Source organism: Balaenoptera borealis (assembly GCF_965194805.1).
Source record: "Balaenoptera borealis genome assembly, chromosome: 12".
Taxonomy (NCBI): domain Eukaryota; kingdom Metazoa; phylum Chordata; class Mammalia; order Artiodactyla; family Balaenopteridae; genus Balaenoptera; species Balaenoptera borealis.
In genome coordinates, this window is record NC_138869.1 from 66820128 (window position 1) to 66833933 (window position 13806).

The window sequence follows — 13806 nt, forward strand, 5'->3', positions numbered from 1 at the left end:
GGTTGGGATAATTAAGTTTCAGTCTCTTAGCAAGTTTGATGATTATAGTACAACATTGTTGCCTATATTCATTATACTATGCATTAGATCTCAATGGCTTATTTACTACTTATTGAAAGTTTGTACCTTTAAACACATTAATCAATCCCTCCACCCTCCATCCCCTGGTAACCACCATTTTGCTCTCTGTTTTTTATGAGTTTGATACTTTTAGATTCCACAGATAAGTGATATCATATCATCTGTCTTTCTCAGTCTGACTTATCTCACTTAGCATAATGTGCTCAAGATTCATCCATGTTGTCACAAATGGCAGAATATCCTTCTTTCTTATGACTGAATAATATTCCATTGTATATATATATATGCCACATCTTTTTTATCCTTTTTTCTGTTGATGAGCATTTAGGTTGTTTCCATATCTTGCCTATTGTGAATAATGTTGCAATAAACATGAAAGTGTATATATCTCTTCAAAATCTGATTTTCATTTCCTTTGGGTATATACTCAAAAGTGTAATTGTTGGATCATATGGTAGATCTACTTTTAATTTTTTGAGTAACCTTCATATTGTTTTCCATAGTGGTTGGACCAATTTGCATTCCCATGAAAAGTGTATAAGGCTTCCATTTTCTCCACATCCTAACCAGCCCCTGTTGTCTCTTGTCTTCTTGACAATAGCCATTCTAACAGGTGTGAGGTGATGTCTCATTGTGGTTTTTATTTGCAATTCCCTGATGATTTGTGATGTTGAGCATCTTTTCATGTGCCTGCAGGTCATTTTGATGTCCTCTTTGGAAAAATGTCGATTTAGTTCTTCTGCTCATTTTTTTAATCAGATTGTTTTTCTGTTGTTATTATTTAATTTGTATGAGTTGTTTATATATCTCAGATATAACCCCTTATCTGATACATGGTTTGCAAAATTTTTCTCCCATTCAGTAAGTTGCCTTTTCATTTTGTTAATTGTTTCTTTTGCTCTGCAAAAGCTTTTGACTTTGATGTAGTCTCATTTGTTGATTTTTGCTTTTGTTGTTCAGGCACCAGTAGTTTTTAAAAATCATCTGGTTGTACTAATGTGCAACAACATTTGGAACCATTGCCCTAAATCCTCTCTATTCAAAGTGTAGTACTCCAACCACTAGCATTGGAATCACCTAAGAGACTACTAGAAATGCAGAAACCTGGGCTCTACCTCATACCTACTAAATCAGACTCTATATTACTAGCAATATCTCCAGGTGACTCATATGTATTCTGAAGTTTGAAAAACACTGATTAAAATTTAAAAGATAAATTAAACAAAATTCCTAATCAGAATAATATGTATAGAAAATAGTCTGGGAAAAAATATTTGTATCAAAAGTGTACGTGACAGTAATGTTAAGGAGAAAATTCTTTTTTTTTTTCCACTAAACTTTACCCTAACCTGATATTCTGATTTTATTAATCAAACATCAGATACTTTATCTGCAGGATTAATTATTCCAACAAGGCATCTTGCATTTACCCAAGGCTCAATTAGCATTTTTGACCTCGAAATGTCAGTTTTGTTATAAACCCATACTGTGAAAATTAATTTCTACAAGTCTTTTTCAGTATGGTAATAAGAATTTTATAACAATGTAACTTGTCCTTGCTATTATGTGAGTAAATGATTGCTTTTGCATTAAAGCAAGTGTCTTTTTTACAAATTTTATGGCCTCCAAACTAGGTAACTTATACTGTATATTGTTGCTTTCTGAGATAAATTTTGAATATATGCCAATTCCATGCAAATCTTATTATTATTCTCTACTATAAAATCATTTATTAGCTTGGTGATATTTGCTGCTAGTCTACTATGTATCAAAATTTTTTAAAGGGGAAGTTTTTACAAAGTGTATACAACTAATAACATATACTGTTCATTTTGAAACTTAGGTTTATATAAAGTACATATTAACAGATCTAAAGGGAGAAATAGAAAGCAATACAATAATAGTAAGAGACATCAATACCCTACTTTCATCAATGAATAGATCATCCGGATAGAAAATCAATAAGGAAACATTTGACTTGAACAACACATTAGACCAGGCAGACTTAACAGGCACTTACAGGCCTTCCATCCAAAAGCAGCAGAATACACATTCTTCTCAAGCACACATGGAAAGTTGTTCAGGATAGATCATATATTAGGTCACAAAACAAGCCAATAAATTTAAGAAGATTGAAATTATACCAAGCATCTTTTCTAACCACAATGGTATGAAATTAGAAATCAATTACAAAAAAACTGGAAAATTCACAAATATGTGAAGATTAAACAGCATGCTACTAAACAACTAAGAAGTCAAAGAAGAAAGAGAAATTTAAAAAATATCTGGAGAGAAATGAAAATGGAAATGCAACAGACCAAAACTTATGAGATGCAGCAAAATCAGTTCTAAGAGGGAGTTAATAGCATAGCAATAAATGCCTACATTAAGAAACAAGAAAGATCTCAAATAAACAACCTAACTTTAAACCTCAAGGAACTAAAAAAAGAAGAACAAACTAAGCTCAAAGTTAGTAGAAGGAAGGAAACAACAAAGATCAGAGTGAAAATAAATGAAATAGAGACTAAAAAGACAACAGAAACGATGATTGAAATTAAGAGCTGGTTTTTTGAAAAGATAAAAAAAAAAAAAATAGAGGACACTTTAGCTAGACTCACCAAGAAAAGGAGAGGACTCAGATAAATAAAATCAGAAATGTGTACCTGATACCACAGAAATGCAAAGGATCATGGGAAATACAAAGGACCATATTAACAATTGTACACCAACAAGTTGTACAACCTAGAAGAAATGGATAAATGTCTAGAAACATACAACCTACCAAGAGTGAATCATGAAGAAATAAAAAATCTGAACAAATTACTAGTAAAGACATTGAATCAGTAACTAAACATCTCCCAATAAACAAAAGTCCAGCACTAGATGGTTTTGCTGGTGAATTCTACTAAACCTTTAAAGAAAAATTAATACCAGTTCTTTTCAAACTCTTCCCCAAAAAGTAGAAGAGGAGGGAAAAACTCTCACATTCATATTATGAGGCTATGATTACCCTGATACCAAAACCAGTCATGAACACTACAAGAAAAGAAAATTATAGGTCAATATCCCTGATAAACATAGAAAAAAGTGAAAAAAAGAAACATAGGTTGGAAAACCAATAAATTAAGGAAAATAAAATTCAGCATGCCAACTGCAATAGTAGATAGAAGAACAGAAAGAAGGAATAATCTCCCTACCAATGACTGTTGTATGGAGGGGTTGCAATTTATATCATAAGTAGAAGGACTATTCTGATTTCAGTAAATGGGGGCAGAGAGATTGGATACCAGTTTTTTGTTGTCGTTTTTTGGTTTTTTTTTTTTTTTTTTTTTTAATGAGAAAAAGATATCTCGTTTAGGGAATAGAAAGAAATTTAGTGTAACTATGGAATAGCATGAGGAGACATGAGGCGAAGAAGGTGGAAAGGAGGCTGGGCAAGATTGTTGAGATTTTATTTGCCACATCAGAGAGCAAAGTCATTTCCCTGGGCATGTGCAATTATTGTTGCATGTAAGCAACAGCAAGAAAAGTGGTTTTCATTTTTTTTTTTTTTTTTTTTTGGAAAGGACACTGGGTTTCAAATGGAGAATGGAACAAGTTGAGGGGAAAAAAGAATCATTGAAGACCAAGTAAGGGTTTATTACAGCAGTTTACATATCAGATTATGAAGCCAAATCTGGTCTCTGTACCCCGACACTGAATTAATTCTTGGAGACAGAGTTTTAGGTGGAATAGAAAAGAATAGCTTTATTGCTTTGCCAGGCAAATGGGGCCACAGTGGGCTTATGCCCTCAAAACTGTGTGTCCCAATCTGGACGGGGTAGTGAGGAGTTTTATAGTAATGGTTCAAAGAGGGCATGATCCGCTCCTGAACATTCTTCTGATTGGTTGGTGGTGAGGTAAGTGGGAGTCAGCATCAACAACCTTCTGGTTCCAACCGGTCTGGGGTCTCCATGCTTGTGGGCAGCATACAGTTAACTTTTCCCACCTGGTGGGGGTTTCAGTATCTGCAAAACAGCCCAAAGATATTGCTATGTGTATCCCTTGATGGGGAACCAGGGCCCTGCCCCAAGGCTGCACTATTGTTTGTTTTTTTTTGACTGTTTCTACCTTGTCTCTTCATCCCCTACCTTCCCTGATTATCAACTGTTTGAACCTGCTCGTTGAAGGTCAAGGAGGCTGAAATGAAGCCTAATTCCTGTAATCAAGAAATGAGGGACACAGAAAGGCTTTTGTGTCCAGGAGTCCCACAGGGTCCTGCTCGGTATTAATTATAAAGACATAAAGTACATCAGTAATAAAAGGAATGGGAGAGGGAACACATTTAAAACACCATTTGGGAAGTAAAATTTACAGGGCTTAATGACTGGGAGAATATAAAAGGGAAAGGTAATGAGATAGGCAGCAAAGTATACATGTGGCTTTTCTTTGGGGTAATATGCTAATGATGAGGCTAATCACTGAAAAAGAGAAAAATAGGGAAAAAATGCAATTTGGTTAGGGAGGACATTGGTGAGTTTAATTCTGGCATCTTACCCGTGTGGAAGATCTTAGCATTGTTCTTAAGAAGACTATATACTATATACTAATCCAGAGCTCACAGCAAAGCATGGTCTAGCCAAGGAAATTCACAAGTCATTAATCAACACAGATGCTGAATAGCTCATATCACTCAGAAATTGATGACAAGGAGACCAGAGCCTCAGATGCTATAGACCACCAATATCTGAAGGACACATGAAAGAAAATGATTCTGCAGATGATGTTGAGAAAGGGCTGTGATTAAGTGAGACAGACAGGAGAGGAAAGAGTAATGTCACAAATGAATGTTTATGAGAACTTAGAGGAAATAAATGCCAGCCAAGGTCTGCTGCTGTTCAGTTTTCCCAAACATGATCCATGACCAAAGAGTGGATTCTGTTCCTTTTTGAAGGGCCTGATAATGACATAAAACTAGTACAAAAGCTTAGATGTGATAACAAAAACTGTTGATGACTAGTATAATGCTGCTTGAAACTTAGCGTTAATGCATTTCACAGAACAGACTGAGTCTGTTAGCAAGAAGGTTGGCACCAGACTACCCAGGTTCATAGCTTGGCTCTATCTATTGCACATAAGTGATCCTGTGTATGATGCTTGCCTCCCTCTACATCTCATTTCCCCAAGTATTAAGTGGATATCATTGTTACCCACCCTCATACAATTACTGTGTTGGTTAAATGAGATTTTAAAGATTAAGAATTTAGAAATAGCTGGCACAAAGCAGATGCACTAAATAAATGTTACCTATTATTATAAACAAAGTATTTCTCTAGCTTGGCAAAGATCATCCAAGATTATATCAGTCACAATTACAATTCCAAATAAGACAGAAAACAAACAAAAAGAAATAGAAATCATTTTCTAAGCAAGACAATAAGTTTCTGACAAACCTTCCTTTTGAACAAATTATAATTTTTTTAACACTGCATTAAGAAAGGCAGAAACATTTGGGATGAAACTGTCTGCAGACCCAAATGGTGGGTCTGTGGACTCCATCGTACTCAAATAACTATATAATTAAAAGCATTATATTCTGTGTTCTAAGGAAAAACACAAAAGAAGACATGGTGGATAAAGATGTCAGAATTCCTAAACTAAAACACCAAATGTCTAGAACTATACCATAAGAAGCCAAGAGATTTAAGCTCATTAAATTGTATACATCAAATATGTACAGTTCTTTGTATGACAATAATACTTCAATAAAACAAGAGTTTGAGTGATGACTTTTCAAGCTATCTAGAACATTTTTAATTATATGGTAATTGATAAATACTGGAAACTGCTATTCTACTAACTTAAAAAAAGTATTTTTAAGTGGCAGTGTTTTACCCAATAGTTTAAAACTCCATCTGACTATCTAGAAATAATAGTTTTTTTACCTAATGTTTTACATATAATACCAGGACCTCCTTATCTGTCTACCCACCCACCTACCTAAGTAACATCTTTCAATATCCATTTTTTGTAGATTGTGCCCAGGTTCTGAGATGTTACAGGAATAGAAGTGCATTTCCAAAATGTCATCTTCTTACTCAAAATATTCTTACTGTTGACTACTTTTAATGGGCTTGAATCATAGGTCTTTCCTTGAAATAGGGAAAATGTGGATGACTCAGAAATTATGGGTCTGGTAACACACACAACTGGAAAAATATTCATTATTATTAAATCTCAGTGTGTCCATTTTAGCTCAGTGCTAATTCTTTCATTTAAAAAAAACAAAATCAAACATCAAACATTTGCCCTCCCCAAAAAGAAAAATAATATATTTGTCCTCTATCAACTACTTATTTTTTGAGGTTTCTAAAAGTCTTTGATAGGTTTGTGTCCAATAAAATAAATATGGCATTAATGTTGCTTTAAAAATATGTGTTTAGTTGAAACGTACTCTAAAAAATGTCATCATTTTTCTTAAAGATTCTTTAACTATCTTTATGAAATTGTTTAAGATTTGGCAAAGATAAATCTCACTATTTAATTTGCTTTATGTACTGTTTTGACATCCATCACATCTTGATTTTACTCTTTAATTAATCACATTGGAATTTACCGTCCTTTTTTTATGATTATAATGTGAAATTTTACTGACATAGTTTTACAGTGCATTTCCCCTTTCTTGGTAGTCTATGTCCTGTTAGTTAATGAAGAAAAAATCCTTGGATGTATTTTATATGTTTTTGATAGCTTTCATTCTTGTTTTTGGCAATAGTTTTTTATACATATTTCATATTTGTGATGTTCTAAATATGTATGTATCATTTAATAGTCATTACTAATTTGTTATCTGTTAAAATAATTTTTTATTTATTTGTTCAACTTCTGTCTACTTGTGGTTGTTTTAAGAATAGATGTTTCTTTGGAAAGAGATGTTATAGATTTTTAGACATCTAACAGGTAGGTCTAAACATCCATAAACTATTTTATCCATTTGAAATACCTCTTCCTTTAATGAAATAATAAGCTCTTCCATAGAAGTAAATTTTTTTGCAAAAGTCATATTCTTTAAAAAAAATAAAATCAGTATATTTATTAGCAATTGGAGAACAGTATGACATAATGGACAGATAATTAAACTGCAGTCAGGAGTATTTTCTTCTCCTGTCTTCCCTTTGTAAATTTAGGTACTTTGCTTCTCTTTCCTGGTTTTCTCATCTAGAAAATGAGAGCCTTAACTGTTTCTGGCATATGTGTCTGTCACAGTGCCCATCACTTGATAAGAGATCAATAAACACTTGTTGAATAAATGTTAAAAAGCTAGTGAGGGAAGGGGCAGGAATTCCAAGCCAGGGACAGCCACCTCTGAAAACCCTTCTCTCCTCTGTGCTCCTAATCTCTGTCAGAGCAGATTCCCTGTATCTGATCTAAAATATTAAATTCCTTGCAGGTATACATTTGCAAGACAATTCTAACATAGTCTTTCTAGGCAACTATGAGTCTGTAGAAGAAGACTGGAATTAAAGTGGAAAGACATAGGTTAATGTCCTAGTTCTACAACTTACTTTTGTGTGTGCTTCTGGTTCTACATTATAAAATTATGGTTTCTTTCACAGTGTCTGTGTATGTGTCTTTTTTTAAAGAGCAGATAATATATAAAATGCATTTTGTAAAATCTAAATCTCTATAAGTACTTCCTAGGATTGCAAATAGTGTCTTGTGATGCTATCCAAAAAGGGCTTGATGGGAAGGAAGGCAACATTTTTAAAAATGTTTTTCTCTTTTCTCTCTTCCTCACCTGTATGTGTTCCTTAAAAAAAAAAGGAGTCATTGTGGAGTCATCTCCCAGGAAACCATGGCAAGAAGATCGGTGTGAAGAGGTTGGAGGAAAGAGTGAATCCACTTATGAGGAAACTATTAGTCAAATACAGAGCAAGGGACTCCCTAATTGACTAGAACTCTTCAAAACCAGGCTGGAACTCCCTAACCACTCATTTCAAGTTTTCTGTAGGCCTTAATATTTTCAATATCATGAGAGAAAAGGGAGAGTGGGCAAGGAAGGATGCAGAGATTGTGGGAGACCTCCTGCTGGTTCTCTGGTCACTCAGAAAGAGTCAGATTAGATTAACTTCTACAAAAGTCAGGAGCACCATTTCATAATGCTTTGTGGTTTGTCTGGACAGGAGTCAGCATGCACAGACAGAGATAGGTACCTGAGTGTCCTGAGATGCAGCAGTAATATTTAATAGAGTTAATTAAACCCCCTTGGCTCACTTTCATAATGAAAACAATGACGTTTCACAGATATATAGTTTTAAAATTACCCCACCAGGTTTAAATATGTCAAATTGGTCAATTTTATGCCTCCAAATTTCAAAGAAAAACACCCTTTCTAAAAAAATCTTAAATGATCCTCTTTAGATTCCACTTACTTTACTTGGGGTACTAGGTAGCAAGATTTATTTGTAGTTTAGAATGATGTTTGGCTCTTCTTTGACCAATATAGAGAAAACAAAGAGTTCTTTGCTGAAAATCAAATCAGGACCAATAATTATGCCTAATAGTACCTGGTATTTGCAGAGCACCACGCTTTGAAGTTTGTGGTTTTCCCAGTGCTTTTATTATACATGATCTCCTTTGATCCTGCCACCATTATGTGTGGAAGGAAGGTCAGGTACCATTCTATTGTACTGATAAGTGCAACTGAGACTTTAAAGATTACAGAACTTGTCAACTTCCTTAAGGAGTACTAAACAAGTAACCAAACAGAGTCACAAAATTCAGCCATATCAAAGCTGGGCTTCTTGAGCTTCCAGTCTTTAGTTAATTTTGTATATTAATCTGCCCCTTAAATAACAGTCATTAAATATCTCTGGTATATGGAGGTGGGTTTCTGGCTTGCTGCAGTTGTCTCCTAACTGACTTTCCTATTTGCACTCGAATCCCCTTCAGTCTAGTCTTCAGATCTGGCCAGGGTAGGCTTTAAAACACAAATTCAGTCACGTTCTTCTCTCCTACAGCAAAACCTTCAATGGCTGCCATCATATCTAAAAGTGAATCCATGATTCTCGTTCTGACCTCGGAGGTCCTCCAGGATCTAGGTTCAAGGATCAAGGACCCTTCTTTCACTTCACATGTGAGCTTTTTTTTTTTTTCCCTCGGCCACCCCCACATCTTGCGGGATCTCAGTTCCCTGCCCAGGGATAGAACCCCTGGCCACAGCAGTGAAAGTGGGAGTCCTAACCACTGGACTGCCAGGGAATTCCCTGCTTCCTAAACACACCAAGGGCACTGTGACCTTGGGCTTTTGGTGGAACACTCTCCTTCCAAATGAAAATGCAATTTGTGCTTCTAAAACCACACTTCCAATTTTGTCTGGATGATTGATTTAGGTCTCTGCTTCCTCTCAACTCCTCAGAGAGTTCCTCTATCTTTACAGAGCCCCCCACTCCCATCCTCACCACCTATCCCTCTTACCTGCTGCATTCCCAGCACCTGGAAGGGTACCTAGCAAAAGTGAGTCTCAACAAATATATGTTGAATGAGGAATGAACAAATGAATGGCTGAATACAGTTGAGATGGAACAGATCCAGCAAGGTTGGGTTTTTGCCCATGTTAGCTGCCCATATGGAAATATTCATCAATGTCCTGGAGATGTGACTTAACTGCCTACTTTTGGAAGCAATCTCTTTCCAGGAAATCTCTAACCATCTGGCTGTTTAGTCAGTTTAACATGACACATGTTAAAATTTTAGCTCTAGAAAAAATTTAAAGATGAGGATTATATTTCAGAAGGAATTAGTTCACATAAAGCAGTGTATATAGCCAAAAAAACAGAGTTTTTTTAACATCTATTCCTCAATCTATTAGCACCATGGCAGCAAAGGCACATTGCTTTGCAACACCAGCCACATATTTCAACAAGGAGAGATTTCATTTTAATGAATTATTATTTTCTTCAGTTATTTGATTAATTTATTCATTGATCTGATCAAATTCACATTTACAGTTTACATTGCAGGATCTCACCTACACACATTTTGTTTAAAGGAGCTCATGTTACTTGCTGGAGACAAATATGCAAACTACTTCTGCCTTAAATTGGATTGTCTCATCAACTGTATCATATGAAATACCTTTATAGGCAAATGTTTCAGGACAAAAGAACTTTAACAATTTCATCTTTTCCGATGCTTAAAGCTTCTTTTTTTTTCTTTTTTACTGTTCATATAAAATGGATTTAGAAAAAAGTAATTATAAAAGCGAGCACTGTTCTTAACCATGAAATGAACTCCAAGCTTCTTATACCTGTGTGGAGGAAAGAAGGGCAGAGTTTACCATGTTTAGAATATCAACACTAAGAACTAGGAAAGGAAGAGACTTGAAAGCACAGAGTTCCTCTGGCCACATTTTTAATGGCCAGACTCTGGTTCTTATATTTCATAGGATTTGGTTTTTTGTTTCCTCTATACCAACCCAACAAATCATCAGTAACAACTCACTTTTATTTTAGTGCTTGACAGTCTAGAGAGCACTTTCATAAAAAATTATCCAATTGGTTCCTCACAATTACCCAGTAAGACAGTTGTAATATTTATATATTTTTACATTCAACCAGTCTGAGGCTCAATGAATGCCACAATCAAGAACCAAAGCAAGGACATTTGACTCTGCAGTCCACCTTTTTTCCATTAAATCATACCGTTGCTTTGATTTCTAAGATTTAAAATTGTCCCGGTCATTTACCTAGCTGCTCTCTCAAGCTTCCTGAGTTCAGAGCAATACTGAATGAAAATCCTTCCTTACAACTGCCTGATGCTTCTAGCTACGAAAAAATATCACAGCTTTATCTATATGAAGTAATACAGTAGATCTTGGAAGTTTTTAATGCCTTGTTATCAGGAAAAAAGATAATTAATAAGCAAACTTGCAGGTATATTTATTCCTTCTCTCTGTTCTGACATTAAGTTGGATGCACCTAAAATCTCAGTTCCTAAACCAGAATTGTCAGTAATCTCAGAACAATAGAGGCTGTTGTTTTCACAGAGCGTTGAAAGGTTTTAGCTGGCTACCTTTCAGGCTGTTGACACATTAAATGTGGCTAGCATACATGACGTGTTTGGGGTTAATTTAAATGTATTTTATTCCTTGATTCAGTCATTTGTATAAATAGAAATTAATTGCAGAAAACCCAGGTATAAGAAATTACTTCATAATGATTTCTAATGCTCTTTTTCATTCCTGTGAACATTGTTCATCTAAGGTCAGCATAGCAGGAGACTTTCTAGTGCTTACTCACATCCACTTCTCCTCCTCTTCTGGGCTCACAGAAGGCTGAACCTTCCCACCATGTGACTATTCCTGGATAATGGTTTGTGAGAAGAAATGAAGAAGTAGTTAATTGCTGGTATGAGACCCTTCAGTGCTCTCTTGCTCTGCCTGAGCAACTAAGGAGACATCAAGTTCCAGATGGCATAGCTGCCATATAGAGAGGCTCCATCACTAGGGTCTCCACTTGGAGTAGGACCTCCTGCCAAATCATGCAGGCCATGAAGGCAAGAGTGAGAAAGGAATTTTGAGGGGATCGGCTACTGAGGTATCCTACTTTAATATCCAAAGGTTATAGTCAAAGGAGCATAGTAATCAGATTCAGAAAATCTGGATAACATCCCATTTAATTGCTTTGTCAACTTGGAGAAGTCACGAAATTTGTTGTTTCATATTCTTCCTTTCTAAAGTAGAGATTATAAAATATTTCCTATCGACTTGGAAGAGTGACTATGAAAATCAAATTGCATAGTATAGGTTGAGTCACTCTGCAATTTATGTTCATAAATGTGGTGACATATTTTTGATTCCTTTGAATTGTGATTTTCTGATTAAAGGAATTTCTCTTCCCAGTCTCCTCATTCCATTCCTATAGAAAAAGTAGACAAGAAGACCAAAGTTAGAGTGTGGGAAAGAACAGGATGCCTTTGATATGGCATGCCTTTGCCATGATATTCAGTGTTTCAAATTGGTTTATATGGTTTTCCACTTTCACTAGCTTTGCACTTCAGAGAAGCAAGACACTCCCTTACACTTCTTTTACTACAATGTGGAGCACAAAGTAAACTAGGTGTTGAGAGAGCATCAAAGCGTATTTGGTGTGACCAAGATGGTAGGGTAGGAAGACCCTGAGCTCATCTTGCCCCATGGGCGCACCAAGATTACAACTCTTTACAGAGTAACTATCGACAATGATGACATGAAGAGTAGGAGAAAGAATTTTCCACAAAACAAAAAATATAAAGAAGGAACCACAGTGAGATGCATAGGAGGAGCAGAGATGTGTTCTAGTTAAGACCCACACCCCCAGGTAGGTGACCACAAATGAGAGGATAACCACAATTGCAGAGGCTTTCTACAAGGACTGAGCAGTTGGGCATCACATCAGCCATCCAGCCCAAGAGTTCTGCACCAGGATGTCAAGACAAGCTCTCAGAACATCTAACTTTGAAGGCCAGCAGAGCTGGCATACAAGAGAGACAAAGGCTGTGGGAGACTCCAGTCTTATAGGGCTCACACAAAATCTCACAGAGAGATTTTGGGTCCCAGCACAGAGGCAGGCAGTCATTTGAAAGGAGCCTTGTCAGACCCAATTGCTCATCTTGGACAGCCTTCCAGAGAGACAGGAGGCAACTGGGACTCCCCTGGGTATACAGATGCAGGTGGCAGCCATTTGGGGGAGCTCATTCTACCATGTGAACAATGATGATGGCAAGCATCATTTTGGAGTCCTCCCTCAGCCCATTAGTTCTGGGGGCTTACTCTCCCACCAGCAGGCCAGTTAAATCACAAATAATCAAAGAAATGCAAATCAAAACCACAATGAGACATCACCGCACACCTGTCGGAATGGCTATTATCAAAAGATATATATATCCAAGATGTGATATACACAATGGAATATTACTGAGCCATAAAAAGTGTGATATCTTGCTATTTGCAACAGCAGGAATGGACCCAGAGGGCATTATGCTAAGTGAAATAAGTCAGATGGAGAAAAACTAATACAGTATGATTTCATTTATATGCAGAATCTTAAAAACAAAACAAACGAACAAACAGAAAACAGAAACAGACTCATAGATACAGAGAAGTAATTGGTAGTTGCCAAAATGGGTAGGGGTGGGGAATGAGTGGAATAGGTGTGGGAGATTAAGAGCAACAAACTTCCAGCTGTAAAATGAGTCAGGTAGATGTAATATACAGCATAGGAAATACAGTAATAACTTTGAAAAGTGACAAATGGTAATTAGACTTAACAGGGGTATCATCTTGTAGATGATACTCTCTTGTACACTTGAAACATAAGTAAGTCAATTATACTTCAATAAAAAAGAAAATTTTAAAAATATAAATAAATGACAAAGAAATATATAGGTAAGTAAAAAGAGAGTATTAAGTCAGTTTATACTATTCCTTGGATTCTTAAACTCAATTACCCAGTCTAGCAAAGCAAGAAGACCAGCAAGATCAGTAAGTACTCCTTGTGTATCTCCTTTACTGAGTGAACAGGCACAGCTGAGAAGCGAAACAGGCATACAACTAACTTTCCACATTTGAGCCATGAAATTTGACCATGGTTTGTGTCCTCCAAACATAAGATATGATGGGGATATGGTGTAACTCTTCAAGCTCTCATCTAATCCTCTCTCCACTGAAGAAACAAAAACAGTGCAGTCATTAGAGAAACACTCTAG